The sequence below is a fragment of the Amblyraja radiata genome, chromosome 10 (genome assembly GCF_010909765.2).
Source record: "Amblyraja radiata isolate CabotCenter1 chromosome 10, sAmbRad1.1.pri, whole genome shotgun sequence".
NCBI classification, from domain to species: Eukaryota; Metazoa; Chordata; class Chondrichthyes; order Rajiformes; family Rajidae; genus Amblyraja; species Amblyraja radiata.
The window spans coordinates 67,744,889-67,767,536 of record NC_045965.1 but is presented as its reverse complement, the minus strand read 5'-3'; the positions used below and the strand labels follow the sequence as shown (position 1 = coordinate 67,767,536).

The 22,648-nt window shown below is 43.4% G+C and overlaps 1 long non-coding RNA gene across 1 annotated transcript; it reads left to right on the top strand.

Moving 5' to 3' along the window:
* Positions 1–2,843: 2,843 nt before the first annotated feature.
* On the top strand, positions 2,844–22,207 carry LOC116978066. Its single transcript, XR_004413368.1, has 3 exons — positions 2,844–2,975; positions 6,489–6,493; positions 22,196–22,207. It is a non-coding gene; the product is annotated as an uncharacterized LOC116978066 (long non-coding RNA).
* The last annotated feature ends 441 nt before the right edge of the window (positions 22,208–22,648 follow it).

The following is a 22,648-nucleotide window of genomic DNA, read 5'->3' as shown; positions in this document are numbered from 1 at the left end:
GTTGGGTGAGCGTGCGTAGGGAAGGGTAGTGGGATATATCTCCGCTTTATTTAACTTCTTCGTTAGTTCAGGGGTTTTTCTTTTTTCTCTTTCGTGTCTGTAAATGAGACTTTACACACGTGTAACTTCAAGATAGTCTTTAATATACATTCCGACTTAACAACATATTAGTAGTCACTGGCTCCAGCCTGCTACTGAACTGCGTAGCGGGAGAAGTGGGTGTTAGTATAAATGATACAGTGAGGCGGGATTAGTGATGCTAAGATATATATGATTGGTTGCATTCATAAACCAATCTACAGTGTCTTATTCGAAATTCTTTCTTTTCTTTTTCTTTAATTCTTCCTTTCCATTTTTTTCTTTTATTCTTTTTTCTGATTTAGTTATTAGTTTATAAAATGTTAAAGTTGAAGCTGTACGAAAATTGTATAACCGTTATGTCGATTACTTTCTCCATGAACAATTGCTTCTAATAAAATAAATATTCAACAAAAAAAGTGGAGGAGTCCTTTTTCATGTCCTCAGTGGTTCTTATCTTGTTGAACACTTTGAGTGACATGACGTTCATGCGGGCGCCGGTATCGATTTTGGCGATCAGTGGTTTGTTATTGATTATCCTGGTCACAGCAGGATCAGTTACTTTGCCTGGGGTGCGCAGGTTTAGGGAAAGTACGGTAGACTCAGTGTCTGTGTTATCAGAACCATTCCCGTGGGAAGATTCGTCCTGTTCATGGGAATCTGAATTGGACGGGTCTTGTTGAATCAGGTGCAGCTTCATCCTTGGAGCTGTACTCCCACTGGATCGACAACAATTAGCAAAGTGGTTGAGTTTTTTTGCAATTATGACATACTTTCCCATGGGTCACGCAAAATTGGCGCACCCTGGGGTGGAAATAGTTACAGTTTGTGCACCTCGTGTTAGGCATGTTCTGAACTTTGCTGGACGTATTGAGAAATCTTTGCAGAGAGTAACTAGCCAAATTCCCATTTAACTGCTGATCAGCATTCACGCTATCAAAATCAGCCAGTGGTGCCACAGTCTCAGCCATCCGACAAGCATGAATAGCTTGCTCTAAAGTCAGTTCTGCATTCTGTAGCAGTTCAGCTCGCAGCTTTCGGTCGCTCATTCCTCCCCCAATTTTATCACGAACGAACTAATTTGTCAACTCATCAAATCTGCATCGAGAGCTGATGTGTCTCAGGTCACTAATGAATCATTCCACAGGCTCGTCAGCCTGTTGCATACGAGCAAAAAATCTTGTTCTCTCAAGGATTCTGTTAGACGGCAGGTCACACAGTTCTCTAAACTTTCTCAGCAACACCATGGAGTTGTCTATAGATTCGGCTGGCACCAATACCTGTCCATTCCCATCCAGTCGAGCAGGTGCAAATTCGAACGAGTCAGCGCAGATCACAGCCTCCGGACCCACTAAATTCAACAGTAGTGAAGCCTTCAAATCATCAGGATCGTTTCGGCGAACGATGGGGATATAATGAGTGCAGTGTATTTGGGTACTTGGAACTGACTCAAAGGAACTCTCAGATACAGGAGTAAACTAACAAGCTTCTTTATTGCAGGACGCCACCTTGAGTCTCTCTTAACGCATGCGTCCCCTCACACAAGACATAACATACGCTAATTATATTACATACATCACACTGCTCCCCCTTTAACTTGGAGGCAGATAACACCATTTACATTATATACTTGCCATTCGGCCCTACGAACCAGCACCACCAATCAATATGATCATGGCTGTATTCATTCTTGCTTTCTCCTCATATCCCTTAATTCCATTAGCCCTAAAAGCTATATCTAACTCTCTCTTGAAAACATCCAGTGAATTGGTCTCCACTGCCTTCTGTGGGATAAAATTCCACAGATTCACAACTCTCCGGGTGAAAACGTTTTTTTCCTCATCTAAGCCTTAAATGACCTACCGCTTAATTCTAAAAACATGACCCTTGGTTCTGGTCTCCGCGAACATCGGGAACATTTTTCCTGCATTAGACTGTCCAATCCCTGAAGAAATTTTCCGTTTCTATAAGATATCCTCTCATCCTTCTAAATTCCAGTGATCAAAAGCCCAGTCGATCCATTCTTTCATTATATAACAGTCCCGCCATCCCAGGAATTAACCTGGTGAACCTACACTGTACTCCCTTAATAGCAATAATGTCCTTCCTCAAATTAGGAGACCAAAGCTGCACACAATATTCCAGGTGTGGTCTCACCAGGGCCTGCTTTAGTCCCATCTTATACAGCGGGGTAATATTGGCCATTTTCCCATAATCAGGAACCACTTCTGACTGTATGATTCTGTTATTCTTGAAAGATCACTACTAATGCCTCCACAATCTCTAAAGCCACCTCTTTCAGAACCCTGGGGTGCAGTCTATCCAGTCCAGGTGATTTATCCATCCTGCAGACCTTTCAGTTTCCCAAACACCTTCTCCTTAGTAATAGCCATTTCACTAACTTCACCCACTGATCTCTTGAATTCCAGGCACATTGCTGGTGTCTTCCATTGTGGAATAATGCAAAATAATTATTCAATTCCTCTGCCATTTGTTCCCATTGTCGCATCTCCTGCATCATTCTCCAGCGGTCCAACGTCCACTCTTGCCTCTCTCCTGCTCTTTATATAACTGAGGAAACTCTTGCTATCCTCTTTTATATTATTGGTTTGCTTACCTTCGTATTTCATCTTTTCTCCCCGTATTGCATTTTGAGTTACCTTCTCTTGTTCTTTAAAAGCTTCCTAAAACGTTAGCAGACAATACTAAAGTTACAGAGTTCTTGGATAAATGTAATCTCCCGAAACTTAACTTGAGTGAACAAGAGGAACTAGGAGCACAAATTTCAATTAAGGAAATAGAAGAAACAATAAACTCATTAAAGAATGGAAAAATACCAGGACCAGACGGATTTAGTAATGAATTCTATAAAGGTTTTTATGAGATAATTACACCACGTTTACACAAAATGTACACATATGTTTTTAAAGAACAAATATTACCAGAAACATTAGCGGAATCAACGATTACACTTATACTTAAAAAAGATATAGAAGAACCTGGTTCATATAGAGCCATTGCGCTGTTAAATACAGATCAAAAAATACTAGCGAAAACATTAGCTAGAAGACTAAGTAAATATGTTAGTAAATTAATAATTGCGGATCAAACGGGGTTTATACCCAAGAGATACTCATGCAATAATCTGAGACGTCTGGTTAATATAATGCATTCATATAAAATTGAAGAACAAGACTTATCAATTATTTCATTGGACGCAGAAAAAGCATTCGATCAAGTGGTATGGGACTACCTTGTTAAAGTATTGCAAAAATTTCAAATGGGAGAGAATTTTATCTCATGGATAAAACTATTATATGACAGGCCCACTGTTAGAATATTAACTAACAACATATTGTCCCCGTAATTTCAATTATCAAGGGGCAATTGCCAGGGATGTTCACTATCACCACTGCTATTTGCTCTTGTAATAGAACCTCTAGCTGAAAGCATTAGAACACATCCGAACATCCATGGTTATAATACAAAATACTCAAATAATAAAATATCACTATACGCAGATGATGTACTACTATACATCACAAAATCCGAAATTAGTATACCAAATATACTAAACGTAATAGAGGAATTTGGATCCTTTTCAGGATACAGAATAAATTGGAATAAAAGTGAAATTATGACGATAAAACCCCGAGACTCAACACACCTTTTAAAATTCCCTTTTAAAATTGCTACAGAAAAATTTAAATATTTGGGAATTGAAATTACTAGAAAATATAAAGCTTTATTTAGTTTAAATCTTTTTATTTGAATTTTGAATTTAACAGCAATTTGCATACATACAATGATAACAGACAGTGATAATCAGGACATAATTGTACAACAGTATGTAAACGACCCTCAAAACCCTTACCCACCCTCGCCACCCGGGAACAAACAACACTCACATACGTACACATCCACACAAATACGATAAAAAATAAATAAATAAATAAATAAACAAATAAACAAATAAATAAATAAAAAGATGAAGAGGAAAATTAAAAAAAAAAAAAAAAATTTGTGGGGAGGGAGGGGTTGAGGGGATAGCAGCTGCAATAAGACAGAGCTGTGATAGAGGGCACTCAGTCCTCTTCCGAGTCCGGAAACAAGTTAAGAGAGTGAACAAGTTCCAGGAAAGGGTTCCATGTATCTAGGAATGTCTTGGTAGAGCCTTTGAGAGAGAACCTAAGTTTTTCAAGCTTTAAGTTGTAGAGCACCTCCTTGATCCAGCGGGCGTGTGTCGGGGGACAGGTAAGTCTCCAGTTAAGCAAAATCAGTCTCCGGGCTAACAGGGTTGTAAAAGCCAGGACCCGCTTCAACGCAACAGAGAGGTTGGTGTTGGGGGGAATACCAAGAATAGCTGACAGTGGGTTTGGAGGAATAGTCTGGCCATAGGCTCTGCTTAGCACGTCGAAAGCACTCCTCCAAAAGGTTGCTAGCTTAGGGCAAGACCAAAACATATGACTATGGTTGGCAGGGGATTGATTGCATCTGTTGCAGGTGTCTTTAACAGCGGGGTATATTCTAGATAATCTTGCGTTTGTGTAGTGGACTTTGTGAAGGACTTTGCATTGGATTAGGCCATGACGGGCACATATGGAGGAAGAATGGATCAAATCCAAGGCAGAGTCCCATTGCTGGTCTGTTAGTTTCGTATTCAGCTCGCCCTCCCACGCAGCTTTTAATGAGGTATAAGGTTTCAATATAACCGACCCTAACAAGTTGTACAAAAAAGAGATGCATTTCTTCCGGTTGGGATCTAGAGCTAGGATGGAATCGGTCAGGGTTTCAGGGGGACGATTTGGGAAATGGGGGAATATCTTCTTCACAAAATTCCTAATCTGGAAAAAACGAAAAAGGTGTGAGTTTGGGAGGCTATAGTTGTACGAAAGCTCTGCAAAAGACGAAAAAATACCATCCTTGTATAGGTTTTTGATACTACTGATGCCATTACTATGCCAGGTTTTGAATGCGGAGTCTGTACTTGAAGGTTTAAAGATGTGATTTTTAAGCAGTGGGGTCAAGATGGAAGGGCCTTGTAAACCAAAGTTTTTCCTAAATTGACTCCATATCTTGAGCGAGAGGGACGCAATTGGGCCTGCACCCGCAGATGTTATAGAAAGGGGGAGTTGAGAGCATAGGACAGACCGCAACGGGAGATGTGAACTCGCCTTTTCCATGTGGACCCAGGTCGGTAGGTGGTCGCAATCATCATTCATCCAGTACAGGATTTTTTTGCAAGTTAGCAGCCCAGTAGTATCGCCTAAAGTCAGGAAGTGCTAAACCGCCGTCACTCTTAGGAGACTGTAGTAGCGTCTTTCAAATTCTGGCCGGTTTGCTACCCCATAAAAATTTAGATATTCTCCTTTCTAATTTATCAAAAAAAGATTTAGTGATAAATATAGGAACATGCTGGAAAAGGTACAGGAATTTGGGTAGGACGACCATCTTGACCAGATTTATCCGGGCCGCGAGGGATAACGGTAAGACTGACCAGCGGTCAAAGTCTCTTTCAGCTTTCTCAACCAGAGGCAGGAAGTTTGTGCGGAACATATCAAATATAGGTATTGTGATAAAAACGCCGAGGTAGCAAAATCCGTCCTCCGCCCATTTGAATGAGGTTAAAGAGCGAGGGAGCTGCTTAGCCAATGAGTGTTAATCGGTAATAGTTCACTTTTTTGGTAGTTAAGTTTATAACCAGAGTACACCCCAAACCGTTCTAAAATATTCATAATCACAGGGAGAGAGCTGACTGGATTCGAGATGTACAGGAGCAGGTCATCCGCATACAATGAGACTTTATGAATTGTGTCAAACCGTGTGATACCTTTAAAGCCCTTCTCTGAGCGTAACCAAATCGCCAAGGGTTCTATCGCGACAGCAAACAGAAGTGGTGATAACGGGCAACCCTGCCTGGTACCTCTCCGAAGGGGGAAGTGGGGCGACAGTGTGTCGTTTGTTTGTACTGAGGCCACCGGGGACGAGTATAATAGACTGACCCAAAGAATAAAACTGTTACCGAGGCCAAACCTGTCCATCGCCTCGTATAGGTACTTCCACTCGACCCTGTCGAAAGCTTTTTCGGCGTCGAGGGAGACCACTATCTCTGGGGTCTCACTACTTGGTGAATGGATGATGTTAAGGAGACGCCTAGTATTGTGGGAGGACTGTCGGCCTGGCATAAACCCTGTTTGATCTAATGAGATAATAAAGGGCATCACTTGTTGAAGACGGAGCGCAAGAACTTTAGAGAGGATTTTGAGGTCCACATTCAAGAGTGAAATTGGTCTATAGCTACTATAAAGCAGGGGATCTTTCTCCTTTTTAAGAATTAGGGAGATAGTAGCCAACGACAAGGTGGGCGGTAGGCGACGATGTAAAAACGCCTCATTGTACATATCTCTCAGGACTGGTGCGAGGAGAGCAGAGAAAGCTTTGTAATATTCTACAGTGAAGCCGTCAGGGCCGGGCGACTTTCCGCTTTGCAGCGATGTGATGGCTGCTTGGACCTCAGTGACAGTTATGGGACCACCTAAGACTCTCGTGGCTTCATCGTCAATTCGGGGAAACGTCATACTACGGAACATGTCATCTGCAGTGGGAGGACAATCGGAAGCGTATAGCTCAGCATAAAATTTAGCAAATGCTTCATTAATTCTAAGAGGATCGGTATGAATCTCCCCTAAGCTGGATCTAATGGCTGGAATTAGCCGTGAAGTCGCCTCGGTTCTGGCCTGATGGGCCAAAAGCTTCCCAGCTTTATCCCCAGATTCAAAAAAGTGTTGCCTAGATTTAAGCAGTCGTAACTTGGCTTTATTGGTAGACATGAGGTCAAAGTCTATTTGTAACCTAAGGCGTTCTTTATAAAAATTAGGGTCTGGGTCAGATGCGTATTTATCATCAATGTCCTTTATTTTTCGTAACAGGTCTGCCATTTGGGACGTCTCGGCTCTTTTCAGGTTGGAGACAAAAGAGATAAGTTGGCCCCTAATATAAGCTTTTGAAGCTTCCCAGAGTATACCTCTTGCTATGTCCGGCGAGTCATTCAGCTCAAAATATAAAATGATTTGGGAGTGCAGGAATTGCTTGTAGTGAGCCTCTGCTAGTAATGAGGAGTTGAACCTCCACTGTTTAAAGGGGTTAGTTCGTTTACGAAAGTGAAGATCGAGGGAAGTCGCAGCGTGACCTGATATCACGATACTATGATACTCGCTGGATTTAATTTTGGAGAGCAGTCTGTTATCTAAGAGGAAGAAGTCTATACGGGTATAGGTACGGTGCACGTGGGAAATAAATGAAAATAATTTAGTCGTGGGAAATGTATGTCTCCATGGGTCAGTGAGCCCAAGTTGTTTGGTAAAAGCATGCAAAGTCCTACCTGATTTAGTTAAAGTAGAGGCTTTGTTCGAAGATCTGTCCAGTATAGGGTCTTGGACCAGATTAAAATCTCCACCCACAATGATGTGGTAATTTTCAATGTTTGGGAGAGATGTAAAAAATTTGGTTACAAATGAGCTGTCATCCCAGTTGGGACCGTAAATACTGGCCAATATGACAGGTGTGTCTTGCAGTTTGCCAGAGACCATGACAATGCGGCCAGCAGGGTCTTCCACCGTTTTCTGTGGTTCGAACATAACGTTTTTACGAATCAGGATAGCAGTACCCCTAGCCCTATAATTGAATTTTGAATGAAATAAGTGGCTAATCCAGCCTCTCTTAAGCCGTGTTACCTCTCTGTTGTGAAGGTGTGTCTCTTGAATAAAAAATATATCGCCCTTAAGGTATTGCAAGTGGGCCAAGATCTTATCAGTCTTAGTAGGACCCCCCACTCCCCTCAAATTCCACGAGACAAATCTAAGAGTGTCGTTTGTGTTGGCCATATTTAGCTATATCCAAACGAGTGGGCAGAGCGCTGTAATACTGCAGATTGAAATGGAAGAGCACATCGAAGCCAGCTGCTGAGAGTGGGGGTGTGGGTGGTAAAAGGGGAAAAGAAAAAAAAAAAAGAAAAAAAAATACATACATACGTATACACACAACAAACGGTCGTGACACATATCACTTAACCATCTTTCAAACTTGAGTCCCCGGACCTGAGGTCCCAATGTCCCCACCGAACCTTGAGTGCCCATTGCACCAAGGTACGTTGTCCTTGCATCCGCATGGAGTAGTCCGATCTTAACTCCCAATATTTCCACATCCCAAAGCAGCAAAGTCGCTCAATATCAGTAAAGTAACATAAAATGAAATAACTATAATAATGATAACAATGATAATAATAATTTGAGAAATGGACAATAGAAAATAAAAATAGAAATAGAAATAAAGTGAAGTAATCCTAAATGAATAGATACAAAGTTAAAATAATAGCCTTGGCAGTTGTACTACCAATGACATTGCTAACACTAATGGTGATAATAGTAGTGATGATAGTAATAATACAACAAGACAAATTAACAAAATTAACAAAATGGTGATACTAAATAAGTAAGCCAACGTATAAGTGAAACAGGAATAGCTTCCTTTGGTATAACATAGTATAACTTAAAGTTGGTAAGGTATAAAGAAAGAGTTAGCATTAGAGAGATTAACAAGTGGCAAACTGGATTCTTGGATTAAGGCGCAGGGCAGAAGAACATCAATTAAGTTTTGTTAAACAAAAACGCTGTAAGAGCTAATTGGTGTAACGCAGCCTTGACTATAATGAGTTCTTACCAGCCCCAGACAGTCCGCTATGAAGACTGTTGTAAACAAACCATTCAAATGCTGGCCAGCTGCTAAAAGCAAGAAGGCAGAGATCAAATCACGAACCACAATGTGGGTCCCTTGAGCCCTATTTTATGGCATGTACAGGGGAAGAGCCTTTCAAGTATGATTACACATAAACATTAAAAGGAAAAGTTGGTAAGACATAGTCATGAACGTGGTGATTTCTTACCGGCCTCATACGTTTCAAGACAGGGGTCTGGTATAACAGCAAGGCCGAGCGCTAGCAGTGGCTAATTGCTAAGGGCAGTCAAGCTAAAGTTAGCCCATAATGTAACCCATAATGTAACCGTAGATTAACTGGATCCCTGTGCCATTCGGATGTAAACGTACCGAGCAGAGTCAGTCATCTGTGGGTCCCGGTCTGCTTCGACGGTAAGATGAAATGAAAGCCTGAGCGTCCTCGGGAGATGTTAACCGTCGCCTCTTTCCCTCCCCGGCCATGATGAACAGCTTGGCCGGATAATGAAGGGAGGGTTTGAGACCCAGGTTGTACAGCTCCTTCATGACGTCTCGATATGCAGAACGTTGTTCAACTATCTCGGGACAGTAATCTTCAAAAATGTGAATCGGGATATCTTTGTACTTCAGCTTACCCCTCTGCCTCCGAGCCTCACGCACCACCAACTCGCGGGTCTGGAATCTATGGAAGCAAACCACAACTGCTCTGGGTTTCCCACCAGGGCTTGGTTTGGCTGCTAGCGTGCGGTGGGCTCGGTCTAGCTCCGGGGCTGATTCCAGTATGCGTTCGCCAAGTGTCTCGAGCAGGAGTTGAGAGAAAAAAGCTGTTGTTTGGGGGCCTTCGATGTTCTCGGGGAGGCCGACTATCCTTACGTTATTTCGGCGACTCCTGCCTTCCAGGTCGATAAGCTTAGACTTAAACTTGGCGTTCTCTTCGATGACCGTAGTTAGCATTGTCTCCATAGCTCGCATGTCTTGGCTGGTGGTATCGGCAAATGTCTCTAATGACGAAAGACGCTGTTGTTGATCTAGAATAGTGGTCTGGATATTGTCCAGCTTCGTTTCCAGCTTGGTGAACGCTGCGTTAAATTCTGCCAGTAGCGATGCCTTGTGCTCTGTTAACAAGGCTGCTAGCGGAGCCATGATGGTGCTGGTCGTCGAGTCTTCAATATTTTGCTCCTCTTTCTTTCTTCTGCCTGCCATCTTTACGATGTGGAGGAGTGCTGTCGATGGTGTTAAATATTTATGGTAGTTTTAAAACTTAGGCTGAGCTGTAATAACAGTTGAAGGTTAACAGATTGGGAGCTTGGAAAAAGTGCGACTACTCCAGCTTGTTGCTATATAAAGCTTTATCTAATGCAAATTACATGCCCACTTAATAAACTAAACGCTCTGATTAAATTTTGGAAAACTCTTCCGATGTCTTTAATAGGCCGAATAAATGCTATAAAAATGATCTTTCTACCACAAATTTTATATGGGACTATAAATCCCACAGAATTCAAAGAAACATCTGTGTAAACCTAAAGAATTTGGTGGATGAACACTTCCTAATTTTTTGTACTATTATTGGGCAGTAAATGTCAAAAATGTGATTCACCTGTTGGACAACTCTGCCCAGCAGGTGGATTGGATAGTAATGGAGAGAGAGGATTGCTCCCCTTTTAATATAGGAGCAATCCTCCTCCCACCAATAAAATTGAATAATACAAAATACGATAAAAATCCAATTATCCATTGTACAATTAGAATTTGGAAACAAATAAAATTAACCCTAAAATTAAGAAACCTATCGCTTCTTTTTCCAATAGTTAATAATCTGTCGTTTAAACCATCTATTATAGATAAATCATTTATACACTGGGAAAGAATAGGAATTAAAATGTTTGGAGACGTATGAAACTGGAAATTTACTACCATTTCAACAACTACAACTTAAATACAATTTGAGAAATAATCAATATTTTTAATATTTTCAAATATGTGACTATTTGAAAAAATATACACAAGAATATCATAACTTGTCTCCAGACTTATTAGACGAAGCAATGAATACAAAGGCGGAATCAGCTAATTTAATATCATGCTTGTATAACAAATATAGAAATACCATCATCCGATAGAATTAGAAGAGACTGGGAACAAGAACTAACTATAAAAATTTCGAAAGAGAGGTGGGATAAACATTTGCTATATGTGCATAAATGCTCGATTAATGTAAGACATATTCTAATTCAATTTAAAACCTAACATAAACTATACTACTCAAAAACTAAAATAAGTAAACTTTTTCCAAATGAATCCCCCATTTGGGATAAATGTCTGTCCCAAGAAGCAACTATAGCACATTCCTTTTTTTTTGGTATAAAAATCCAAAAATTTTGTAATGAAATTTTTGAAATTTTTACAAAATTATTTAAAATAAAACTGAAACCGAACGCAGAATTGATTATTTTTGGAACAATGGAAGTCAGCCCCGAGCTAACTTTGTCCCAAAAGAGCCTACTTAATTACGGTTTAATAATCACTACCTTGTGCTTACTACTAATATCTGCTATCTCCTTACATATTTGCCCTTCCAGTTCTCGCTCCCCATTAGGCGGTCTATAATACACCCCTATAAGTGTTGCTACACCTTTCCCATTTCTCAGTTCCACCCAAATAGCCTCCCTAGACGAGCCCTCTAATCTATCCTGCCAAAGCACTGCTGTAATATCTTCCCTGACAAGCAATGCAACACCTCCACCTCTTGTGGCCCTGTTCCATGGTACGAGTTCATTCCAAGAGCTCTCCCGCGTTTTAAAACAATCAAACTCGTGGGAAGCACAGAGAATTAACCTAGCGGGTACGTCGGAGCTCGGGGACGTCTCTTAATGGCTCATAACGCTAACGGTAGGTACTCGGGAAGACTCGTGAAGATTTTTCAACATGTTGAAAAATGTCCACGAGAGCCCCGAGTACTGATGAGTGGCCATTACCGTAAATCTCCGAGTTTGAATCAGGGCAAACTCGGGGGAACTCTTGGAATGAACTTGTACCGTGGGACAGGCGTTTGCCCCTCCAATTCTATCACACCTGAAGCAACGAAATCCTGGAATATTTAGTTTCCAATCACAGCCATCCTTCAACCATGTTTCACTAATCGCCACAACATCATACTTCCAGATGTCAATCCAGGCTCTAAGATCATCCACCTTTCTTACAATGCTCCTAGCATTAAAATATACACATTTAAGAAACCCACCACTTCTTATTCTCTGTGTATAATCTTTTTCTTCTTTCTCCCCTACATGTTGGGTCTGAGTGCTTCCCTTCTCTGCCTCCTGCCTCACACACTGTCTACTAGCTTTCTCTATTTGAGTCCCTCCCCACAACCATTCTAGTTTAAAGTCTCCCCAGTAGCCTTTGCAAATCTCCCCGCCAGGATATTGGTTCCCCTTCGGGTTCAAGTGCAACCCGTCCTTTTTGTACAGGTCACACCTTTCCCAAAAGAGGTCCCAATGATCCAGAAACTTGAATCCTTGCCCTCTGCACCAGTCCCTCAACCATGCATTTATTCTCCACCTCACTCCATTCCTACTCTCATTGTCACGTGGCACAGGCAGTAATCCTGAGATTGTTACTTTTGCGGTCCTTCTCCTTAACTCTCTTCCTAACTTCCTAAATCGATCCAGATCCTGCTGCAATCTTTCACAACCATCACTATCTGCAAAACCAATAACTTTTGTATCATCAGCAAACTTGTTAATATTGCCCTGTATGTTCTCATCCATACCATTGATTTTATATATTTCCAACAGGTTTTCCCTCAGCCTCTGAAGTCCCAGAGAAAACTTGGGACCCAACCATTTCCCCCCCAATCATGTCACCCCCGCTCTTCCCCACCCACATTACAGCCCTCTCTCCCCCCCACCCCCTGACCACCCACCACTCCTCCAACACCCACAACCCCCCCCCCCCCACACATCGCCCCGTCCCCAGTCTACCCCACATTTGCTTACTCGGGACCTGCCTGCGCCTCCATCTCACACCCCATGGCTTCCAGCTCCAGTTCCCTACCTCCCAGTTCGGACCCCAACCGGACCATCGGTACCGACTGGCTATCCACCGGCATACCCAGCAATTCTCCAACCGGGCACTGAGATCCACCCTGGTCGCGATGCGCTGGCACCAACAGGACCTCACATCGACACTCCCTGTACTTCAGGCCTCACTAACCCAGACCTGCAACGGACCCCAGCTGTATTTCATCCGCCGGAAGATCCACCTCTTTAATAAAAAATTCCTGGCCTACCTTAATTCCACTAAGGACCTTAAATTATCCCGACTCCAGGCCGCTCCCGACGCCTACACTCCGCGACTCGACCGCCAGCAGACTCCGGGCCCCAACTCTGGCCCGCATCGCCTGCCCGAGTCCCGCGACGCCATCTTGGCCACTAGGAGCGACTTCCATACTCACCGGGACGCCGCCTTCACCGACCTCCACATCGATGCCGCCGCCGACCCTCACCTGCCGACCGATGACGCCCAGCCTCGCAGCCTCTACGGTAACTCGGACTTTCTCCCCCTCGTCGATTCCTCCGACATCGCCGCCGGACCCGACCTACCCGACATCGCCGCCGGACCGGGGCTCCCCCAACATGGCCGCCACAACGCACCCGATTCATCTCGCCGCCGACCCGCCGACCTTCCGCCCACCGGGACCACCCACGCATCGCCCGCGGACCCCGACTCAACCACCGCTGGACTCCGACCATCGGGTCCGGTGACCCGCGCCACTCCACCCCCCTCCAGCAACCCACAGCCGTCGCCTTACCTGGAGCCTGGACTCTGCACTGGGCCTGCAGCCTCCACGCTGCTTACTCCCACTCTGCTGGACTTAACTCCACCGGGTCCTAGCGCCCGTCTGCCCAGCCTTGCTAACCTCAGTGGCTGCTCCACTGACCTTCCCCCATCCCCCCCCCAATCATGTCACCCCCGCTCTTTCCCACCCACATTACAGCCCTCTCTGCCCCCCACCCCCTGACCACCCACCACTCCTCCAACACCCACAACCCCCCCCCCCCCACACACATCGCCCCGTCTCCATTCTACCGCTCCCCCCCCCACCCCCCATCAGTCTGAAGAAGGGTATCGGCCCGAAACGTCGCCTATTTCCTTCGCTCCATAGATGCTGCTGCACCCGCTGAGTTTCCCCAGCAATTTTGTGTACCTCCCAGAGAAAACAATCTGTTTGTCTAATTTATCCTTATATTACAATACCCCCTAATCCAAGTAACATTCTGGTAAATCTTTTTTGCACCTTATCCAAAGCCTCCATATCCTATAATTGGACAACCAGAACTACACACAATACTCCAAATACTTGGCTGAGCCAAATTCTTGGTGAGCTGCATCATGACTTTCTGACTCTTTCTAACTTATGTCCCAACCAATGAAGGTAAGCATTTTTTAGCACTCTATCTACTTATGTTTACACTATCAGGGAGCTATGGTTCTGATGCAGGTAAGTTGAAACTGTAATTAAGAATCACCAGGACTTTAAAATAGAGATTTTTCAGCTTCAGATTAAGTGTATTCCATTGAAAAAAGGGATAGAGAGATTAAAACTGGATCTAAAACAGGAGTCATGTTAGAATGCTGGTTTAAACTGAAGATAGACACAACAATCTGGAGTAACAGCGTCAGATAGTATCTCTGGAGAAAAGAAATTGGTAACATTTCGGGTTGAGATGGGTCTGAAGAAGGGTTTCGACCCGAAACGTCACCTATTCCTTTTCTCCAGAAATGCAGATCCATTTTTTTGTGTATCAGGAGCTAACAAGATGTCCAAAAACAGAAAAGGAAAAATATGGAGCATTAGTTTAGTTTATTGTTACGTCTACTGAGGTATGGTGAAAAGCTTTTTTGATGCGTGTTATCCAGTCAGCGGAAAGACAATACATAAGGGTGGCATTACAGCGCTTGCGGGGTTTGATCCTACCTACGGGTGCTGTCTGTACGGAGTTTGTACGTTCTCTCCATGACCGCATGGGTATTCTCCAAGATCTTCGATTTCCTCCCACACTACAAAGACATACAGGTTTGTAGGTTAATTGTCTTAGGTTTTTATACTTGGTATAAGTGTAAATTGTCCCTACGTGTAGATAGTGCAGGGCTTGCTAGTCGGCGTGGACTCGGTGGGTCAAAGGGCCTGTTTCTGCACTGCATCTCTAAACTAATAACTACACTAAACAAAATAATAGTAAGATTAAACGAGAAATTGCCAGTTTGAAGTTTGATCCTTATTTTATGAGGAGAACGTTGAGGGATTACGTGAAGACCCCGTCCAGTACGCATGCGTGTCAATCTTCAAAGCAGCGGTGTGAAATCGCAGAAAACAGTTGTTGAACTGAACATAGTAAGATAAGAGAACCATAATACCTGTTGAACTTTATGATAGAGGGCTGGGAGCAGAGGGCACGTAATCCCTCAACGTTATTCCTCATAAAATAAAGATCAAACTTCAAACTGGTAAGTTCTCGTTTAATCTTACTATTTTACTTCGGAGTCACGTTAGTGACTACGTGAAGATTTTAAAGCGCTGTGATTTCATGAGTCCAGGTGTCATACACTGCATCAGTAGGCCAATGATGAGTGAACATTAAGAATGCATTCAGACATGACATAGATATAGACATGTTGATGCTATTAATGAATAATAGTGGCAATAGTAACCTCCCTCAACCTGGAGGAAGTATGAACCATACCTAACATAGAGTTGGCAAATACCCCTGATCTGGCAATAGGTTTATTCTGAATATTTGGACAGATCAATAGTTTGACCATCCTGCAACCGCTAGGATGTGGTCCATCTCTGCTGCTGAGATATAGCGGTCCTGGTGGAGTGAGACTCAATGCCAATGTACACTCCTGTATATGCCAGACCCATATAACTATCTGGAGAAGGTTTGTAGTGATTCCTTCTAACAAGATTTTATGTAACTAATAATATTGCTGTCAGTCTATAATGCTCATAGGAACCTTGACATACTGGTGTAAATGCGTGATCACATGCAACCCAAGGTCCATGGGATATGCAACTCTAGTTTGGTCTTGTGTCCCTGTCTAATCTGCTTGATTAATCATAAACAAACCATGTTATTATAGCCCGCAGATATGATCATCCTATCCAGTGTTGCAATGACTGGAACCATAGCGCTGTACTCAGTGCCATGGCGTAATCACTAGTACGTGAGTATGACCATGGGCAGGGATGTTGCTGATACCCATCAGTGAAGTGATGTAGTACAATTTTAACAACCCATATCTCTGCGTCCCTAAACCAGGGAGGTTTTAAGCTGACGATACCTTAATTCTCTGGATATCAGGGGGTGAGAACCGGACAGAGTGGTTTATGTACTCATCAGCCAAATGATTAGGAGGTACTTAAGGCACAGTAATGGAATAGTAACTTAATGTTATAATCCCATAAAACTGAATTTTAATGTGTCTGTCATCCGTGCCGAGTTAAACGTAAGGAAGCATAAACAATGCTTCCCATCTCCTATGCAGACAGCTGCTATTTGGTGCTATCCCTGCAATCTGTAGTGAGCACTCTTAACGCTCGTGGTTTAACAACCCAAGCCGCAGAAACGATCTCTCAGAGTCTGTAAGTCTATGATTGATTATATCATGCTGAGGATGGTTTCAACATCACAACTGAACCAGCATCTTTTTATCCGGAATTAACCATGTAAGGTTTTATGTTCATTCTTCACATTAGCAGAAGCCATAGGTGTATAACCCAGGCAGGCACTATGAAAACCCGGAAGCGGGAATCTTGCTGAATTTTGCAAAACCCGTCTATTGAGGCCAAATGGAGGAAAACATAAAAGAACATTCCTTCCTAGTGTAGCGAGAATGCACCCTTCGCCACTGTATGCCTCGTTCACTGTTGATTGAAACTGGATGCAAGCAACTCAATAGTTAGTGTTCTATCAATCCACATTGCCATTAAATACTTTGTGATCACACATTCATTCTGTGCTGTCATTGATTTTGCATAATAATACACCAGTGCTAAATGTGGTTTGGTAAAACTATCACCAGATACTTTGATTTGATTGTACCTTTGTGATTAACATATACCACCACCAAAGTGTATCACCTTGGACTTATGCATGCCGTATATGCATATCCACACACTCTTTAATGCCCAGAATGCACCTGGTGTCCATTAGCAGTTGATACCATGACTGAACACTTGATAACTCATGCTAATCCCATCTGCCTCTGTAACTAGAGATGGTATTAGTAAATTACCCATCTTTGGGCAATAGCATCAGTTGGAAATGACTGAAGATTTACGGATAAGAGGTTTTAGTGGAGCAAAGCTGTCCATCATTGTGACTTTGATTGTTTCAGCTAAAAAGAGCAGAGGTTTAATTTTTTGTCTCAGAGCTGATCCCAGACCCATAAATGGATGATTGTATCCCAACAATCAATAGTTTCAGTTGGTATCAACTTAATTTAAATTTAACTGGACGGGTGAGAACCAATTCCTCAAATATAGCTATGTGGCTGATAAGGCTAATTTAGTAAAATACAGTATGTTCAATATCATCCAGATTGGCTATGCTACTTATTTGTTAGCTCTGTTCAGCCGAAGCACTGATAGTAGTGATTTGGTAAATGATCTGGAAACTGGAGTTAGCCCATTGTAACGCTCCTGAGTGAATCGTTGCCTCATCCAGTTAAATTTCAAATATCTTCAACCCTGTGAGCAGAAATGATCACATGGAAGTTTTTCAGAAAGTCTATACTGCACATGCGGGATGAGGCTGTTGACAATGATCAGTCCACATCCCATTCTTGTGAGCCTTGTCTTGAAAGGCAACTCCAACCATACCTGTGTGCAGTATAAACTAATCCAGTGTTATCCCAAACCAGTGTAAATATTCAAACCAGTTTAATAATACCAACTTGTATCCGTGACTGGAGACATCATCGATGAGGTTCCATACCTTTATCCGAATGGGAGGACTTATGCAACCCGACCAGGAGCTGCCTCAAACATGTGTGCATGATTTTACATCTGCTCCTGGAGGTAGAGGAGCTCGCGTATGAGGTTAGCGCATCTTCCAGGAAGGCCGTTCTGGGCTGTGACCTAAAAAAGACCTTTGTCCTGGTTGTACGGCCTTCAAGCTTTCACCAGCTTCAGTGCATCGTGGTTTGCTGGTGGGTGCGTAGGGGTGCTGCCGCCGGAGATGTGAAGTCTTGTGTGATGATGTGGCCTTCTTGAGCCCAATGGCCCTCGTCAAGCTCCTGCTGCTGGTTGTGTTGTTCCTGCACCCCCTGCACACTTGTGGTTTCTTCAGCCAAACCCGTCTTCAGAGTCAGCCCAGAAGTGATTCCTAATGCACCCCTCTGTCGAGGGAGTTGCATTATGCAGCCCTCAATAAGGTGCTGCTATGGACGTCCCAGGACCCCCTGGTGACTAGGCTCCATTTGCCGGAGCATGTCACATTGGAGCTTCTGATCCATCAACCGCTCCATGCGGGATGTGCGATCATGGTTGCTGCCGCTGGCGTCCATTCCTGTAACATATTCTCACAAAATAGCACACAACGACCTTCGAGTAAGGAATTTACCTGTATGTCCTTTTAAAACCTTCTGCTGCGGGGCAACACTCCTCCCGAGTCTGGTCTCGTGGTCGTGGTTTGTTACAGGTGGGGTTCCTCTGTGGTCCTTGTAGAAATACTCCATTGTGGGTTATTTATCCCCCAGCTTTTTCTCCGCGGTCCCTTATCACAGGGCTTCTCCACGGTGTTCTCCAGCTGGGGCTTTCTTTCCCCCCCACCCCCCCATCTGAGTATCCCCGCAGTAACTGCAGCCAGGATATCCCCGCGGTCCCTATCAAAGTGATAGCCGCGATTTACAAAGTCGGGCGGGGGGTTATCCTGCGTCGGGGGGGGCGTATATGAAGCCGCTGGTTTAACTACCAGCGGCACAGTACTTACTTCCGTCCGCTCCTCGCATCCTGCAGTCTACGGAGCGGTTCTCAGGTCGCTCCCCGTATTCCACGGTCTCCGGAGCGGCTGTCCCGGTGTCCCCGGCACCAATATGAAGACGCTGGCAGTGGTGCCAGCGGCTCGAAGGTGAATCCACCGCTATCCGTTCTCCGTTTCCCGCGGTCTCCGGTGTGGCTGTCCAGGTGCCCCGGCACCAATATGAAGCCGCTGGCTCCACACAGCCAGCGGCTCGAGGGCGAATCTGCCGCCGTCCGCTCCCCGTATCCCGCGGTCTCCGGAGCGGCTGTCCATGTGCCCTCGGCACCAATATGAAGCCGCTGGCTCCACAGCCAGCGGCTGGAGGGCGAATACGCCGCCGTCCGCTCCCCATTTCCCGCGGACTCCCGAGCGGGTTCTCCACCAATATGAAGCCGCTGGTTTTACTGCCAGCGGCTCAAGGTGAATTTGCCGCCGCTCGCTACCCGCATTCCGCGGATCCGAGCACCTAGGTCCGTGGGCGGGATTCCCCGTGACTGGGGTTCCCTGAAATCCGAGACTGGGGTTTCCCCTCCGTCCCGACTTAGCCCCAGACTTTTAGCAGGATCTCTAAGTAGAGGTTCCTGCAAGAAGATTTAAAAAGCCTGAAAGTATTTTTAAAAACTTACCTCAGGTCTGTTGCTGGCAGGAGAATCACGTTCAACCTGCCAGTCGTCACGCAATGCGATAGACGATATGACACTCATGCGTACTGGATGGGGTCTTCACGTAGTCACTCACGTGACTCCAAAGTAAAATTACAATCAAGCCTCCCACAGTGTAGATACATGATAAAGGGAATAACATTTAGTGCAAGATAAAGTATATGACGGAGGCCATGTAGCTAACACAGATGATTGGGACAGACTGCCAGAACCTTGTGTCCCAGGGTGGAAATGTCAATGTCTAGGGAGCATAGCTGTAACGTCAGAGGGGGAATGTTTAAAGGGCCTGTGCAGGGCAAGTATGTACTTTCTGCCGCGTGAAAAGGTTGCTCTTGAGCTTCCTCTTAAATCTCTCTCCTCTCACCTTAAGCATGTGCCCTCTAGTTTTAGAATCCTCCCATATGAAACAGGGGCCAGATTCCAAAGTCAGGAGTCATTCATTTAAGGCAGGAATAGGTGGAGTCATGGAGTTATATAGTACAGAAACAGGCCCTTCCACACTCATCCATGCCAATCGATGTGTCTTTTCAGGCTGCTCCCATTTGCCATGGCACAAAATCCCATTGCTTTCCATGAACATGCCTAAATGTCTTCGGAACCTTCTCATAGAGTCATAGAGCCATACAGCATCGAAACAGGCCCTTCGGCTCAACTTGCCAACACTGGTCCCACCTGCCTGCATTTGGCTTGTATCCCTGTAAACCTTTCCTTTCCATTAACCTGTCCAAATATATTTTAAATGTTATTATAGTACCTGCCTCAACTTACCTCCTCTAGCAGCTCATTCCACATACTCACCACCCTCTAAGTAAAATGGTTTCCCCTCAGTTCCCTTTTAAAACTTTCCCCTCTCGACTTCCGGCGGCGTCATGGAGAATTAAGGCGCGGCACTGAGCTTCTCCCCCGAAAAAAAATTGTAAAAGTCGTTTAAGTCAGCACCGATTTTTTTAAAAAACTCACCGAAGTCGCCTGGTGTTGTGTAAGGGTGTTATCATCAGAAGGTGACGTGAAAATCGGGGAGATTAATGGTGAAATCGGGTGTTTAAATGAGTTTAAATGAGCAGAGATAATCGTTCAAGGGCGCCAGAGAAAAATACTATCAGCCTTCAGCTCGAGGAAGTTTTGGATACTCTGCAAACGACAGAAGAAGAAGATTCTTACAGCCAAGGGTCTCTGCTTGAAATGGCAACAAAAGGAGACAAGAAGGAGAAAGAGGTGAAGCAAATGCTTTTAGATATGACTGCTACAATTAACATGACACTGGAGAAGATGCAAAGTATGGAGTCTCACATGGAAAGTAACAAACAGAGTATGGAAACTAACATGGAGAGTATTTCTCAAAAAATTGATAATACTTGCAGTGAGTTAAAAGAACTCAAAAAGCAGTATAAGGAATTTGATAAGAGATTAAAATCAGAGTGTGTCAGAATTGAAAATGATTACAACAAGAAATTTAAAGGTGTAAGTGATGATATCGGAAAGCTGGATGAGATAATGGAAGAGATGGAGATTGAGATAAAAGAGATTGTCTCGGAAATAAAGAATTTGAAACAATCACAGAAAACTGAAGAGGAAAAACTTGGAAGAATGACTGATAAATGTCTGGACCTGGAATCAGGAAATCGGAGATATAACCTGAGGATTCTCGGAGTAAAGGAAGGACGAGAGGGACATGAATCTCAAACATGTACTTTCGTTACTGACTTACTCAAAGATGTGTTGGAATTGTCGGAAGAACCAAGAACAGACGTCGCTAAACGAGCTGGAAGAGGAACAAATGATTCAAGACAGATAATTGTGAAATTCCGTGACATCTCTTCAGTGGAATTTATATTGAAAAAGATCACTCATGGGAAGAAGCTGACATACCGTGGGGATGATGTGCGAATATTTCGCGATTACTCTCCTGAGGTAGTCCAGAAAATGAGATTGTTTACACAGGCAAGACACACTTTGAGGGAAGTCCCGGGAGTAAGATATGGAATTTTGTTTCCCGGAAAAATGAAGATAACTTATAACGGCGTTGAACGCTCATTTGCAGCTCCCGGAAAAGCTTTAAAGTATGCAGAGGATATCGTTAAGAAAACATCGGGTCAAGCTGCCGACAATGAAGAAATCTGAACTTTTTACAAAGTTCTGAACTGATTAAAATGGCCGAGCTACCCAGACAATTATAAAGCTTATCTCGTTGGAATGTGTTATTCAGAGAGCTTGGTTATATTCAACCTTGGATGCAAAGCTCAAAGTTTAACCCCTTGGCACCTGCTTGTACGGTAGTTAACCCTTTGGTACCAGCTTGTATGATGTATGGTAGTTATAGAATGGGATATTATGTAAGAATACAGGGTGGATATATATGGGAAAGTTTAGATTAGATTAAGATTGGATAAATTAGAGGGACATATATACTTATATAATCGTGTATATGTTTGTTCTATATTTGTTTTGTTTTTTTATTCCTTATGTCTCTTTTTTCTCTCGGCTGTCACTAGCACTGATTTGATAAACTCATATAAGAAAAAACACAATATGAAACGATATGTAACTTTTTATGAGGATTCGCCAAGGGGGAGGAGCTCAATGTATAACAACATCACGGAGGTCTATACATTTTTAGCCATCGTTGATGGCTATTCGTCCTTAAGGTATCTTCCCTTAGATACCTTAATAGCACCTTTTTTTTTAAAGCACAAGCAAGATTTTTATCTGTTTAATTTTTTTGAAAGTAATTGTGTATCACATTCTTTTTTTCTTTTTCTAAGGCACTTTACAAGAAGGAGATGCAATATAAATCTAATAAACCGGGATGACCACCCAAGTCCTAAAGTTCTAAGGTATTTGTTTGCACCATATGATTCAGGAATATTACCCTGATTTACAATGCAAGACGATAGACAAATAAAGAATGGAGGAATTACATTTTGTAGTTGGAATATACGGGGTGCCAACGAACCAATTAAGAGGGGTAAAATTTTTGCCCAACTAAAATCGTTGAAAAGCGACATAATGTTTTTGCAGGAGACACACATGAAACAACAAACACAAATAAGATTAAAGGCGAATTGGATAGGCCAAACATACTACTCCTCATTTACTTCTAAATCTAGGGGTACAGCTATTCTTATTAGGAAAGGCATTCCTTTTAAA